The following is a 16,242-nucleotide window of genomic DNA, read 5'->3' on the forward strand; positions in this document are numbered from 1 at the left end:
TCTCCTCCCTTTCTTGAAGATCGGCACCACATTGGCCTTCTTCCAGTCTTCGGGCACTACACCAAAGCGCCAGGAGTTTTCAAAGATCTGTGCCAGGGGCTGGGCTATGACGCTCGCCAGCTCCTTGAGTACCCTCAGTTGTGAAATTTTTATATCACTCACAAAATTATGGATAAGATCTTTGAGAATGAATGAGAGAATTTCTTTTAGACTCTAATTACAAAAAAAGCATTTTCAAATGTTCTCCCCCCATATTTAAAAAATACTACAAATAGCAGGTAAGCAACACAGTTAACTTGTTGTGGTGCCAAAGTGCTAAGTGGAGCAGGGTTTGGGGAAAGGAATGCAAACTTTTTTAACATCTAGTTTATACAGAATAGGTTAGAAATGACTCAGTTGTGAACATCTGGTGACTTGTTTTTTGGTTTGCATGAAGCAGATCTGGAATGGAAAGTAATATTTTAAATCATAGCTCTCCAACTTGTGACCCACAGGCCATATACAGCCCCTGCTAGTTTGGCCTGTGGCCCATGGGCTCTCACCCCACTGCCACTCTTCTCCCCCACTCCCCCTCCTTCTCCAGTGGCTGGGAGGGAGCTGGATTGCACAAGCTGCCGGTGCAGCAAAGAAAGGAACTGGATTGCTCACACGGCAGGTGAGTGGTGCATGCAGCCAAGTAAGGGGCATATGGTGCTGCCTGTGTTGTGGAGGGGTGGCCTGCATGGTGCAAATGGACAGGAATGGGACGAAACTGGTCAGCCTGCCCACAATATGCACGGGGCAGGGGGGAGCCTGGGTAGCTTGCATAGTGTTTACAGTTGTGAGAGAAGGGGAACCTGGTTGCCTGTGTTGGTGGTGGGGAAGGGAAGTTTGCTGGGCAGCCCATGTAGTGGGGTGAAAGCCTGAGTGCTTGTTGTCCACACAGCATGTGGGTCTGGGTCTGTAGCTCTTGCTATAAACCACTATTTATTTCTATCTCAGAAATAAAATATGTAACACATTTACATTAGAATAGTCACATATTACTGTGACAGTCTCACAACTACCTAGAAATTAAACAAAATTATGTGCAACTTGATAACATCTTATCAAGGATCTTCAATTACAGTCTTTAAGATTATATTCAAAGGTAATTTCCTTAGCTGTTTGCATCTGAGATATCAGAGCTATTCCATTTCAGTTCCTACAGGCAAAGTATTCCATGCCTGAATCTTACGGCTTCCTGGATCCAAGGTGTCTGAAAGCTGTGGACAGTGATTTGGGAGCTGAAGATAGGACTCTTCATTGTTAAGGGCAAACTGGCTTATAAAGAAGAGAGACATAAGAATAGTTCATAGCCATCGAGGGGGCTCTCTTGCTTGTAACAAAAAACTGGAGAAATGCCACTGGTAAAGATATTAACTAGGGACTGGATAGCTCAAGAAATCTGACAATGGGACACATTCAGCATTTAAGTTGCTTCTTACCATATTAGTTGCCATATTGTGTTGGTTACTCAGGTTGGCTATATGGTCAGATTGGGTCCTACAGCGTCATTGCTGTTGAATTTGGGAACAGATAACCATATCACAGTTGTGGCCTCTCTTTGCAATGTTAGAAAGGCCAATTGTTCAATTGCAAATGTGTTGTGCACTGTGATGAAAAGACCATAGCATTATTAATTAATGGGTTCTAAACTCTCATATTGACTAAACTCATTTTACCATTACAAAATCACCTTATTATCTCTCTACTACACCATCCCGGCCTGTAGAATAGGGGTGATAATAATAAAGAGAATTATAAAGGTTTAACTAATTAGAGTTCGCAGAAAGTCCTGAACATGTAAAATATAAATTTCATTTATCACTCTCGTTAAAACCAATGGCAAAAGCTTTCATCAGTTTCAGTGCATGCAGGGTTAAGCTTTTTCAAACTAAAAATTTAATTAATGTGTCCATAAATTAATTTTAGAAATGTGAAAATCATTTAAAGAATACCTTAACTGCTACATATACATTTTTTGTATTTTACCTCAGATAGTTTGTGTTGGCATTTTGGTAAAGGAATAATAGTAATCTAATTCATTGGTCACCCAGATGTTTGCTTTGCTGCATAACCTGCTGAGAAGGATTTTTCTCTTTCACAATGTAGGTCTTGTTAATGCCTTGGTATTTATTCTGTTTAGTTTTGTGGGAATCACAAGGATTATAAAAATTTAATCTTTCGTTTAAACTTTTTAATGATGTGTAAAGATATATTATGCCTATTCTTGGAGTAAGGTGTTGGGGTGGGAGAACATGGGTTAAGGGCACAGCTCAGCAGTTTTATTACAGGAACATCTGGATTTCATTAGATACAAACTTCAGAGCAGGTGGATTCAGGTGAGGGACTTTTATTTAGTAGTATTATAGATTATGTATTCACTTCAGAACAATTGTTTTCCCACTAATATAACTAACAAATTATAATGTTTTCTTTGGTGTGCTGGCTTGAATGTGAATACATATTTTATCTTCTGGTTCAGTAAGACTTAAATTCTTGGTCTTTAAAATAAAATAATGTGGTTGGTATGTGCAGAGGGAGGGAGGAAGAGGGAGAACAGTGGGGAAGGTGAAAAGTTAGTGTAGTTCATTTCTAAAAATGCATCCGTGGCATAGTCACTTTTTTATAATTTGTTGAACAGTTAACTTTGTCAACAATTAACTTTATTTTAGAACTGTTGATAGTGTCTCCCCAAATTCAAACTTTCTTTTTCTACTTTTGTATTTTATTTCTAAATCCAGCCCTCACTAGTAAGTTTTTTTTCTTAGCTTTTTGTACTAAACGGAAGGAGGCATACAAACAATGGAAACTTGGGACAGCCTCTAAGGAAGACTACTTGACAGTGACCCTCACTTGTAGAAACCAGATTAGGGAAGCTAAGGCAGAAACCAAACGAAAATTAACTGCAAGAATCAAGGACAACAAGAAGTCCTTCTTTAGCTATATAGTGAGTACAAGGAAATCAAATGGGAGTGTGGGGCTGCTCAGTGCCTCAGGGTACATGGTCACTACCACTCAGGAAAAAACGGAACTCCTAAATGACTACTTTGCCTTGGTCCGTCACAAGACCATGGGGAACAACATGCCAAGTAGGGCACAGAATGAACAGGGCAGAATTGATACCATTCCCACCATTGCATAGAACTGGTGTACGATCAGTTAAAGAAATTAGTTGTATATAAATCAGCAGGACCAGATGAATTCCACTCAAGAGTGCTGCAAGAGTTGGCTGAAGTAATCACAGAGCCCCTGGCAAAGGTCTTTAAAAAATCATGGGCCTCTGGAGAAATCCCAGAGGAATGGAAGAGGGCCAGTGGTGTGCCCATCTTCAAGAAGGGGAAGCATGAAGACCTGGGAAGCTATAGGCCAATTAGCTTAACTTCTATTCCAGGGAAAATCCTAAAAATATTCATCAAAGAAGTTATATGTGACAAATTTACAGAATGTATGATACTGAATGACAGCCAGCATGGCTTCATTGTGGGCAGGTCTTGTCTGACCAACCTTTCTTTCTATGATCATGGGATGAGAGAAAATTGGTGGACATCATATACCTCGGCTTCCAGAAAGCCTTTGACCTGGTATCCCATGAGGTACTGATTAGAAAACTGGAAGATATTGGGTCCAACTGTGGGACCATCCAGTGGGTGTAAAACTGGATGTGGGGTAGGACACAGAGTCCAAGTGAGAGGATCAGTGTCGTCCTGGCAAGATGTGGGCAGTGGCATACCCTAGGGGTCGGTACTTGGCCCAGTGCTGTTCAATATCTTCATCAATGACCTGGATGAGGGGCTGAAAAGCCCATTGGCCAAGTTCACAGACAACACCAAGACATGGGGTTTTGCGGACACATCCACAGATAGGCTGCAGATACATGCAGACCTAGACAGGATGGCATGTTGGACAGAACAGAACCAGATGAGGTTCAACGTAGAGAAATGCAAAGTGCTGCATTTGGGAAGAAAGAACCTCCAGCACACCGACAGGCTGGGCATCGCTAACCTGACCAGCACTACAAATGGGATCTGGGGGTAACAATAGACCCCAGTATGACTATGAGCCAGCAATGTGACGCAACAGCCACTAGGGCCAATAAAACTCTAGCATGCATCAATTGATGCATCTCCAATAAATCTAAATAAGTGATTCTCCCACTTTACTCAACATTGGTGTGGCCATAGCTGGAGTATTGCATCCAGTTCTTTGCTCTGCACTTCAACAAGGACATGCAAAAGCTCGAGAGGGTCCAGAGAAGGGCTACCCTTATGATCAGGAACTTGCATGGCAAGCCATATGAGGAGAGGCTGAGGGACCTTGGACTCTTCAGCCTAAAGAAAAGAAGGCTGAGAGGGGACCTGATTGCGGCTTACTGCTATATCAGAGGCATACATCAGGGGCTTGGTGAACAGTTGTTCACCAGGGCGCCCTGGGGGACAACTAGAAACAATGGCCACAAATTCCAGGAAGATAGTTTCAGGCTGAACATTAAGAAAAACTTCTTTATAACTAGGGTGTCCAGACTATGGAACAAGCTGCCCCCAGAGGTGGTGCAATCATCTACCCTAGAGGTCTTCAAGAGAAGACTGGAGGGTCACCTGTCTGGGGTTATCTGATCCCAGATGTCTTTCCTGCTCATGCAGGGGGCTGAACCTGATGATTCCTCGGGGTGCCTTCCAGCCCTATGATTCTATGATACCCTAAGGCTAAAAAAAACCATTGAGCAAGTTAGAGTGATATGATGTGGTCCAAAACAACCAACTTGCCTGCAATAAGTTATTTTTTCTTTGCATTTGATATAAAAGCTTGCTGGTAGATGTTCACTGATATATCAGTTAGTATCAGATTGGCAGTGATAAACGGAAAATTAACAGTATTGGCTGCCGGCTTTTTTGGCCGGTGTAGCCAGTAGTGTCACTGATAAATGCTGTGTGGCATGCACACAGCCAGGAATGCTTGGAGACCAGTGTTTTTCCAGTAAGTCTGGTGGGGGGAAAGGGGCATAGGATTGGTAAGGGGTGTGAGTGGGCAGATCAAGGCCCCCATGGTCAGGGAGGGAATGGGGCAGGGGCAGGTGCTGCCCAGCTGGGGTGGGGTGAAGTGCGGGGTGGAGCCACAGTCCAGGGAGTGCAGGAGGTGGGGAGGAAGGGTAGCTCCCCACCACTGTATGCACCCTGAAGGGGGAGACATGGAAGGCATGTGCCCCCCAGATTTGTTCACAGGGAGAAGGTGGGCTGCCTGCTGTGGGCTTGGGGCCAGAGGCTGTGCCAGCCTGTTCCCAGCAGGGGCTAGGCTGGGGCTGAGCTTGGGGTGGGTGGTGGTGGTGGCATTGGGAGGGGTGCCTATGGGGTGGGCTACAGCCACCCCACAATTCCCTGTAACTGCCCTTTCCAGTGCCTCCACTGTCTGCCCTGCACTGCCGCCACTTCACCCACAGTCCTGGCCTAGTGCCCTCACAGGGAAAAGGCAAGTATAGCCCCTGGCTCCGAGCCTGCAGCAGGCAGCTCACCCTTTCCCCATGCACATATGTTTCTCCTGGGGGTGTGTGTAATGATGGGGAGCCGCTTCCCTTCCTCACCTGCCAGACAAGCCACCTGTGGCTCCATCCTGTACCCTGCTCTGCCCTGACTGGACAGCACCTACTCCTGCCCCAACCCCACTCTCTCCCTCACTGTGGGGGCCACAGTCTGCCCCCACTCATGCCCCCTCCCTCCCCCATACCCTTTTTCCTTCACAGACTTACCAGCTGGATGCCTCTTTCCAAGCTGCCAGGGTGCATATCAGCTATCGGATCAGTATCGGCCAATATGGCTGGTTAATAATTGGCCATTGGAATTGGAAAAAAACAATTTTTACTGGTTCACCCTACTTACTGGTAACTAGTACAGTATATGCAATATATTATGTATGAAAGAAAAATTACTTGAAAAGGATAGTTTTAGACAGAGGATATATCTGTATCACTCTACTTTGTACAAGACTGAACTATTACATATTTCAATTCCAGTTTCAATTGTACAGAAATTTAATGTATGCAGTAGCAATAATTATTAGGGGTGTGTGAAGTGGGCCGTATTCAATTTGGATTAGGATTCGGCCTGATTCGGGGGATAGTGATTCGATTTGCTGATTTGGATCACTGTTATGATTTGCTTTGGCTGAATCTGAAGATTCAGTTCTAATTTGGATAATCAGAGATTTGGCTATAGACACAGCTTTATATGTTTTTCTACAAATCTCGAGGTACCAGGCACAGCTCATAAATGCTGAGATGGGGCAGTGGAGCATCTCACAGGAGCACAGGGGGCCCCCTGCATGCTTAGTGGCAGACCCCCCTCAGACTCTCCCAGCTTGGTAACTGGCTATGGGGGAACCCTGGATGCCCCTCCAGACCCAAGAGGCACCAGGTGCCAAGCTGGGGGGAGGGCTCCCCCGCGCACTCTGAGGCAGACCCAGAAGTGGACTGGAAGTGCTTCTGGTTCACTTCCAGGTCTGCCGTCGAGCATGCTGGGGACCCCCCATACTCCCATGGGACACTCCATCCGCCCCAACTGTTTCAGCATTCACAAGCCATCTTGAGGTATCTTGAGGTATGTAGAAAAAACATAAAAAGCTGTGTCTATGTCTGAGTTGTTGAATCCCTCCAAATTGAATCAAACGCTTCCAATTTGATTCAGAGAAATTAGTGTGTTTCCTGATTCAATTCGGAATTGGAGATTCGGCTACTGAATTGGGACGAATCTCCTCTGAATCAAATCAGTGGCCAAAGCTTCGCACAGCCCTAATAATTATCAAATGTCTGTGTTCATTTGACAGTAACTAATTTATTAACTAGTTATTTAATTTATTTAGTGCTTTTTCCTGTCAAAACTATGAATAGGATTTAATGTCTCTGCCTGGTATAGAATGAGAGGACTTTCAGCCTGTCCTCCACAAGTTGTACCAAAATGCTTCAACTTTTCTAATGAATGGATAGTTGAAATAGTTGGAAATGAACAGTTTAATATTTTCATATTTGGGGAGAAATTGTACAACAAAATATACAATTAATTCAGCAGATAGGAAGATAATTTTAGAAATCATTCAACCAAATTAGAAATTCTTATTAGCTTCCACATTCATTTTGGGTGATATGAAATCTCCAAAAGAGAGAGAACTTTTTAATTATGGGTTTTGTTTTGATTGTGTGTGTGTTTTGTTTTGTTTTTTCATTTTTATGGTTTCTTAATGAAATACAAGATTTTTTTTTCCATAACTATACTTAGCCTTTCCCTATTTTCCTGCATCCTGTTACTGTTTTCTTGGATGAAGAAAATAATTCTTACTTTATAGATAGATGTAGTGATCCATGTAGACAGAATCAGGGATTCCCTACCATGAAACTTGAGCTTATCCTGCCATGGTACTGTCTTCATAAAGAACAAAGTACTCAAAGAAATAGCAAGGCAGTTCTGCACCCAGAGCAGCTATGATGATGGGGCAGCTCTGGGTATGTTCATCTAACTTGGCAGCTGGGGCTGGTGCCCCTGTTGCTCCCCTAGTAACAAGTTATGGTATGCCCCCCACCCCATCCTCCCTTCCCCCCTCGTTCCCACCCCCTTCCTCTACCTCTAGGGGTAATGCTGAAGCAAGTACCTGATCCAGGAAAATGCTTAAATATGTTGGTCAGTTTTAATCACATAAACCCATTGAATCAATATGTTTTAAAATGAAGTGTATGTGCCAGTATTTTTGATCAAGGCCTAAGAAACGACGTCTTTCAGAAGTGTAGCTAGCATCTTTCTGTCTGAATGCTGCTATTTTTTTTTCTGTATAACTTGGGATAGTCTGAATTTTTTTTTGTAATCAATACTGCATGCTGGCTGTGTGTGCGCGTGTGTGTGTGTGTGTGTGTGTGTGTGTGTGTGATCATCATTAATACTGTGGTTATCCAGTCCCCTTTATTTGTTTTGCATGCTCTGTCACAAACGTAGAGGCAAAAGCTTCAGTTATTTCAAGCTTATTTAGTGTTAGGAAAGGATGCATGACCCACACCTCCCACCTTAGAACCATTCCTACCTAATGATATTGGATTCTGCTCACTTACTAAAGTTAGTTGCCTCATTTTCCTTTGACAAATAAGAGATTTGTGATGGGCTCAATCCTGTTTAAAAACTCCATGGAAAGTATAGGTGTTCTTGTCATTCCAATTTCTTGTCATTCCAAATCCATTCCAATTGGTGTTCTTGCCTGCCAATTTCTAGATTTGACCTTAATAACTAGCTCTGCCACTTTTTATTAATTTACCAGTGTATGTTTAGTGGCATACTCTTTCACACATGCTTGTTTGTGTTGGTTTGCTGGTGGTTTGGAGTGCTGGCAGAATGTCACAGTTCTAGTGAAATAAAACTGACATGCTTGTGAGATGCTAACTGTTTACAGCCTTTTACAAGCAGCATATTAAAATTCCAGTGCTATTAGCAACAAACTATGTACTTTACATTTTGGCTCAATAACACATTTTTAAAATTTCATACAAATGTTTTTCTCCAGGTTTACAGCAGAGTTCACCTAACTGCTCTCAGAAAGGCCCTTTCGAAGATACACCTTACGTGAGTAAAGAAATTCACATTGCATTTTGTTTCCATGTTTTGTGACACTTCAAGTTGAGCTGTTACTTAGTAGGTGCATCGACACATTTACTCTAATTAGCTCCTCAGTAAAGTGTCAGTCTACACATGCGCCCATATTAGGGCACAGTAACTTAATTAACTCTGCTGTAGGATAGTACTATCGGAGACGAGTGCTGTCCTGCAGCTGAGTAATTATGTGCACCGAAATGCATGTGTAGACTGCCTGCCAGCTAGCCCCACACTGTAGCACCCTCATACCCCCCCACACCCCTTCCCTCCACAATAGACTTACCACTCTGACGCCACTCTCCACGCTGCAGGGCTGCATATTGGAATTGGATTGGTATTGGCCAATAATGGATCGTTAAAAATCAGCCATCAATATCAGCCCCAAAAAATCTCTATTGGTGCACCCCTAAAAGAAAGGGTTTCTTTTTGTCCATAGCAGGAAGGCTTAGAGCCTTATTTCTTGCCCCACAGGATTTGAGCCATTATGTTGGACACAAAATCCTGGGGGTTTAATGCATGCCTTTCCTGCAGTGCTTCTCTGCCACTCTGTAGGATGGTTATTCTAAATGCACTTTGTTTAGATGAAGGGTCACATCCTGGACTGTTGCTCTATCTCTCACACTTTTCTTAATGAAGACTGGGGAGGTCCCATAAAGTTTTCTTTCCTTTTATTTTCCCTAGAGTGATGAATGAATATAGAATATTGAATATTCTCTTGAACATGGAGACAGGATGAAGATAAAACTTAGTTGTTCTCCTGCTCCCTTTTTAGCTAATGTCCCATCTGGTCCCCTAGGCCACCAGAAGTACCTTAGATTAGTAGGAACATCTTGCAGCTAGTGCAGGGTATTCCTATTTGGCCTTGTTCAGCATTGCAGTTGTTCATCAGGTACTTTGTTGTCACTGGAGTTCACTGGAGGTGAAAAGGGTTTCAACCATTCACCCATAGCTCAGTGAATGTTAATCTGAAGTCACTTCAGCAAGTCAGCAACTAGGATCAAGGTCCAACTCAAAGTAAAGGTTTCTCAGAGCCACGTGAGATTCTGAGTCAGCCATAACTTACCTTCTACAAGAAAGATCCTAAATGATGGTGAACCTCAGCAACTAAAGTTCAGGTTCTCTCAAAAATCTCAGTATGAACATTCCTCAGACTTCTGGAAAATGCAGGTTCCTGTATATATGTAACAATTGTCCAGAACTTGTCTTTGCTCCCCACAAGGAGAATGTTTATCCAGCATATTGCAAACAAGTCAGTCAGACACCATCTGCTGTCTTCCCACAAGACCATCAGTATGGAGTTCATTCTAGATAACCTTCAAACACATGGTCCATGGTTCCCTCAAGAGGCTTTTCATGTAAGTATTGTAGAGCTTGGAACCATGCACTTGAAAATGCAAAGCATTTCTATCTCTAATTTAGGGATCTACAATCCAAGTATTAAGAGACATCACAATTTACACATTATATCAAGGACTGAGGAGGAGCCAGGTCCTTATCTACCCTGTCATGGGGATTATTTAAATCTAGACTTTGTTGCAGTTGTTGCTAGTTTGTACTCTTGGCTCAGTATCTTCCAGGCATTTGATGGTGTCCAAGGAGGTCAGCAGCCAATTCTGAACCCAATAGTAAATTTGTTTGTGAAATGGAATAAAAGAAAAATCTGTTTTATCATTTGGGTTAGACAAGTGTGAATGCACAGAATTAAAACAAACAAAAACCTTTCACTTCAAAATTTGCTTGTGACTAATTTGTGCTGATGATTAAATAATTTACCGAGAAATAATTAAACAATTTATAAACAACTTAAAGTTGCTTCAGATTAACACAGTCTAATATTTCTATTGGCAGTTAATTGCATGACTATAAACTAAAGTCACTTCCATCATGTAAGAGTGCTGACACTTGTTATCTTCCTGCTAATACTTGTGATCTGTCTGTAAGGATGTTACTATCCTGGGACCTGCTTCAACAAAATACTTAAGAACATTTGCATCATTGAAGTTAATAGGAGTTAAGGACATGTCAAAATAAGCAATTGCTTAAGTATTCTCATGAATAGGGAGGAACTGAAGCACTATTTAAATGTTTTAATGAATTAGAGCTTTGGTCAGATTATCGCTAACCTGACACATTGACTTTGCAGGCCTGCTATCCTCAGTTCCAAAAAGGTAAACCTACTGTGTGCATTCCTCTGGTCTTCACTGATAAATATAACTGTTTATGCAACATTTGGAAAAATAGATATCCACTGCTTCAAATGTTAAAGGGACTTTTGTTATTTATTTGTAATAGTATTAGAGGAGTTATTGTAAACACTAAGTATATTATGGTTTAAAGCCCCTTTGGCCTGTCAGGATTGGGGCCCTATTGTACTAAGTGCTGAACAAATACATGGGCATGTCCGGGGCATACCACAAAGAATATGCAACTGATTTGAAACAAGACACTTATAAACCATAGGGGGGGATTTGCATCTAAACATAAGGGTGGGGATAAAATAAGAAAAAAATAATAAGTTTTGTGAAACCTACACCTTTGTGATTCCAAATTAGTTGAAAGGATTTTAAGGTGTAATGCCATATTTTCCTGAATATAAGATGACCCCCCCCAATAATTAGATTCTCTATATGGAAAAATTATAAATTTGTTATAATTTTCCAGGTATAAAATCAAATTCTTGGAAGTTAAACTTGAATTTGTCCCCCTCCCACTGCTACAGCAGGGAAAATAATCTGGAGGGTCAGATAGCCCCTTTGCCCTCTGCCCTCAGCAGATGGGCTGCGGTAACCTATCTTTGTGATAGGTTCCCATCAGTATGTTTACCCTATATGGGCCATGTGTGTTTTAGTCATGCTCAGTGTTGCCTGCATTTAATCAGTTTCATAGTTGGTTTCCATTATTGAGTACATACACAGACAGTGGAAGGGGGGGCTAATTGGTCTTAGCCCCCCCCAAACCCAGGGCACTGCTAGGGCCACAAGGCAGCCTGGCTATGGGGTTCCAGGAGCTGCAGCAGGGGTAGGGAGGGGTGCACAGGCAGCGGTGAGGGAGGAAGTGGGGCTAGGGCTAGGGAAGGGGCAGGTACACGGGGCAAGGCATGGGACTGAGCGCCAAGCAGCTTGTCAGGGCCACAGCTCCTGCTGCCATGCATACCCTGGGAGGCACAGGGGGCACATTCCCCTGGATCTGCATGGGGCAGGGTGGGCTGCTGCTGCAGGCTGGGGCTGGGCTATTCCCAGTGGGGGGAGTGGACTATGCTTGGGGTGGGCAGTGGCAGCACTGGGAGGGGGCAGGGGGGCTTCAGCCACCCCAAGATTCACCGTAGCCCACCCAACCCCCTACCCCCCGAGCCACCACTGCCTGCCCAGAGCACATCACACCCCCTTGCTGGGAAGAGCCCAACACTGCCCCATCCCCAGCCCTCAGCAGCAGTCTACCCTGCCCTGTGCAGATCCAGGGGCACACACCTCTTGTGCTTCTTGGGATGCGTGCAGTGGTGGGAGTCGCCAGCCCTCCCCACACCCCCCGAATGAGCCATCGCTTTGTCCTGCGCCCTGCCCTGCCTGCCCCCACTGTGCAGGGCCTGGCGGGGCAGGTGTGGGAGTCATGGGAGCTCTGTCCTGTCCAGCTCAGTGATGCAGCCGAGCCTGGCCTGCTCTGGTTCCCAGCTCCAGGCCCCCCTGGGTCGTGTGGGGCTGGGGCTAGGGGCAGGGAGGCAGCCAGTGCCAGCGCAGCACCTGCTGGGGCCTGGGCCAGGGCCTGGGCCAGGGCTGATGTGGCACTGGACAACACCAGTGCCAGGCAATGCTGCTACCCCCCACGGCCCTTTCCCCTTCTCCCACCCCTTTCCCCACAGATTTTCCCACCTAAGGAGGGAGCGGCAGTGCGCACACACTCTCAGTGGGATTTTCCCACCCCAGATTTTTTTCTTTCTATGAGTACATGCTGCTTTTGACAGCAGTTTAATGATAGACAATGTATTTAATGAGGTTTCCTTATATGCAGTCATAAGATGAGGGGCATTTTTCCCCATGCTCACTGGGGGGAGACCTTATCTTGTATTCATGTTAATATGGTATTTATCTTATTAATAAATAATGTTGCCTGTCCCTGCCATTCAGCCTAGTAAGCAACAGTTAGATAAGTTTCTTCATCGGCGTCATACCTATGGCTTTTGAGGAGGAATTTGAAACTTGGTAAACTATGGGTTGCATGTAAAATTTTAAAGATTCTCTGAATATTTTCATAAACTTGTGTCTGGAGGAAAGAAATAAAAACATTAAGAAAATTTTCACTTTAAACGGTAAAATTACTTCCTGCTAGAGTCTTCAAAGCTTTAACAGTTTGCTCACTATATCCCTGGTGCTTTTCACTTATACTGCAGGGGCTTTCACTATTCTGTCTTTAATTTTACTGGACTTTGTTGCAATGTGAGCAAGATATAATTTAATCAAAATGGCTAGATTAAACAAATGCATATTCCTGAAGAGTCTGACATATTCAGTGTTGGGCATGGATGATTTCAGCTTGGGATATAAACCAGTCCTTCTGGCCAACTGATGTTGCCTATGACACTTGAAGTAACCTGGTCCCCAGCATGTATTTCAGGAAGTGTTATACGAGATCAAATCAGGAACTCACTTTCAGCAGATGGTTGTTTAATTACACCAAATAAACTAATGCCGTCTAATAAGAAACTTCTTTGATACAACTGTAAATAGTTAACTTAGAACTCAAAGACAGAGTAGTGATTTCCATTGCTGTATAAATGAAAAGCACAGGGAAACAAATAATGAGCAACCTATTAAAATTGTTAAGATTCTAGCAGGAAGTAATTTTACCTTTTAAAGTGAAAATTGTCTTAATGTTTTTATTTCTTTCCTCCAGACACAAGTTTATGAAAATATTCAGAATCATTAACACTTTATAAGCAACTTGGTGTTCACTTGCATTTGAGTCTGTGGGATACTTTCTGTTGACTTCAGTGAAGGTGTATCATACTCTTAAAAGTCAGCTCTGTGTAATTTACAGCTTCAAAAATAAATTTGAGGATTACGATGAAGCCCAAAGGGGTTTTAAATATAACATTCTGACTTTAAATGGGAGTCAAGAGCTTATAGACACTAATAGTTTTGAGCAACTTAATTTGCCTTAACATAAGACTTAAAATAACTCTATTCTTTTAATGCATAGTTTCTTCTGAGTCACTGAACCAGCTCATGCTGTTCCCTTGTTCAAAGTGCACCTGCATTCCTTGTTCTGCCCTCCTCCCCAGGTGTCCCTGCTTATCTTGCCTGCGATATCTTGATTTTACTCAGTGTGCAGATTGTTGGAAAGAAGGAACATCTAGCTGACAGAATTTGTGGTTAGTAAATCCTCTGGGTTTTTGTTCCCCAGGCCATTCTTCCTTCTGCAGCTACTAACTCAGTCTGAACATGGTCAGTATCAAATTGGCTGCCTTTGGCCACATTTAGACAAGCATGGCCATGTGGCATGTGGTGAGGCAGACACGTCTGTGGCATCACATACCGCACGTTCTGTCGTTCTCCATGCTGCAAGAGAGCAGCACAGAGGGTTTTTTGGACCCCTGGATATGGAGTTAAAAAAACCTGCTGAAAACTAAAGGTGGAACAGCACACATGGTGGCAACATGTGTTGCCCAAAGCCAGAGCCTTGCTGGCCAGACCAATGTTCCTCTGCCAGCCAGGCTGTGTGTGGCAGAAGCGACACAGCTGCAGCCCTGGGAGGCCCCCAGGATCCCAGGTAAGGCTGCTGAGGCCAGCCTAGTGCTGGCCCCAGCCTCCCCTATCCCACCTGGGGTACACATGGCACAGGCTTTCCTAGGATTGAAGAGGCCTTGTTACAATCACTACAGTATTTTTCCCCTATTTAAACTATAAATGGTGCTATGTCCAAAGTAACATTTGTTCTCTTAATGGCCATCAATGAATTTGTTTTCTTAATAACCAACAATAAAAAAGGAATTTGAATTTCTGTCTTATTTTTATATATATTGGCCCTATTCTGTAGAACTAGTCACACTGGCTGGATCCAGATGTGTGGGCGCTTGTAGTTTGTGGAGCTGCAAAGAGGTTTGCAAATCAAACATGCCCACCAAAATCACACATGTTGAACATTGCCTTGTAGCTAATTAGCAGCACTCAGGCAAAATTTGTTACTGGGATTTTCCAGTAGTAAATGTATCATTTAGTCCTTCCTCTGAAAAATAATAATTTAAAACAGATATATTTTTCTGAATTTTTATTAACTGCTTTTGTATCTTTCTTTGAGAATTTTCTGTAGCCTTTACAGTATTGATACACAATTGTACCTCTATGGCCAGTTTGGGAAGACAGTACTCTTTATTAGGCCTGTGCAAAGCGCCAAGTATTTGATTTGGCAAATTCAGAGGGACAATGATTTAATATGGCAATTCAAGTCACTGTTCCAATTCGATTCGGCTGAATATGGTTTGAAAATTCAGCACCAATTCAGAGATTTGGCCATAGACTAAACGGGCAACAGTCCTCAACCACACTGGACACACAGCTGGTAAGGCTGTTTTGGTGGGTGGAGGCATGGGGGGGAGCAGATCAATGCCCCCACAGTGAGGGAGGGATTGGGGCTGGAACAAGCTGCCTAGCTGGGGTGGAGGGTGTGGGACTTAGGGAAGGGGGCTCCTGCCACTGCGCACTGCTGCACACCGCCACTCCGGGAACTTCTCTTCTGGTGGTTCCTCCAGTGGCTCTTGCCACTGCTCCAGGATGCATGGGAGCAGGCATGTGCCCCCAGATCTGCGCAGGGTGGGCTAGGCCGGGCTGCACTCTAGATGGGCAGCAAAAGGCGCTAGGAGCAGGAGCTATGCAGGGGCTATGCCTTCCCACTGCTCGTTCATTCAGGGTGCTGCCACTTCAGCCTCCCTGTGCCTCCCAGACAAGCTGTGGCTTCTCGCTGGCTGGGCAAGCAGCAGCAGGGCATGGGGGCATGTGCGTGCACCTGGATAGGATTGGGGCGGAGCCAGCAGCAAGGGATATGGGGAATTTTAGGGTGGCTGCACCCCCTCCAATAGCCCCTCCTCCACTACTCCCTGTGGGGCAGGTGGAGCCAGGGCTGTGCTCCAGGCTGCATCTGGGGCTAGCTGCCTGGAGCAGAGTCCTGGCTGTACCTGCCCTGAGGAGCGCAGTCTGGCGGTGGGCGGCTGGGACTTGCCTCCCAGAGCGCAGTCTGGCGGTGGGTGGCTGGGACTAGCCTCCCAGAGCACAGCCCGGCCCAGACCTCCCCGTGCAGACCTGGGGCACACATCTGCTCCTGTGCCCTCCTGGACCAGCAGGAAGAGGAGGAACAGCTCCCGGACTAGTGGCTCATGGCAGTGTGCAGTGGTGGGAGGCCCCCTCCTGAAGTCCTGCACTCCTCTGCCCTGACCGGGCAGCTTGTCCTAACCCCAGCCCCAATCCCTCTCTCACTGTGGGGGCATTGATTTATCCCCCCCTCCAAGCCCCTTTCCTCCCCCCCCTCCACCCACCACAACAGACTTACCAGCTGGAGGCAGCTGTGTCCAGCGTGGTTGAGGACTGCTGCCTGTTTAGCCTATGGCTGAATC

General features: G+C 44.5%; 1 protein-coding gene across 1 annotated transcript in view; it reads left to right on the forward strand.

Annotated features, from left to right (window-relative positions):
* The window catches only part of LHFPL2 (lipoma HMGIC fusion partner-like 2), a 116,300-nt gene that overhangs the window by 8,691 nt on the left and 91,367 nt on the right, over positions 1-16,242 (forward strand). The window contains exon 2 of the mRNA XM_019532200.1: positions 8,554-8,612. The gene's annotated coding sequence lies outside the window, so the exon portion shown is untranslated. The remainder of the gene's footprint in view (positions 1-8,553; positions 8,613-16,242) is intronic.

This window comes from Crocodylus porosus, unplaced genomic scaffold (assembly GCF_001723895.1).
Source record: "Crocodylus porosus isolate Cpor-Errol unplaced genomic scaffold, CroPor_comp1, whole genome shotgun sequence".
NCBI classification, from domain to species: Eukaryota; Metazoa; Chordata; order Crocodylia; family Crocodylidae; genus Crocodylus; species Crocodylus porosus.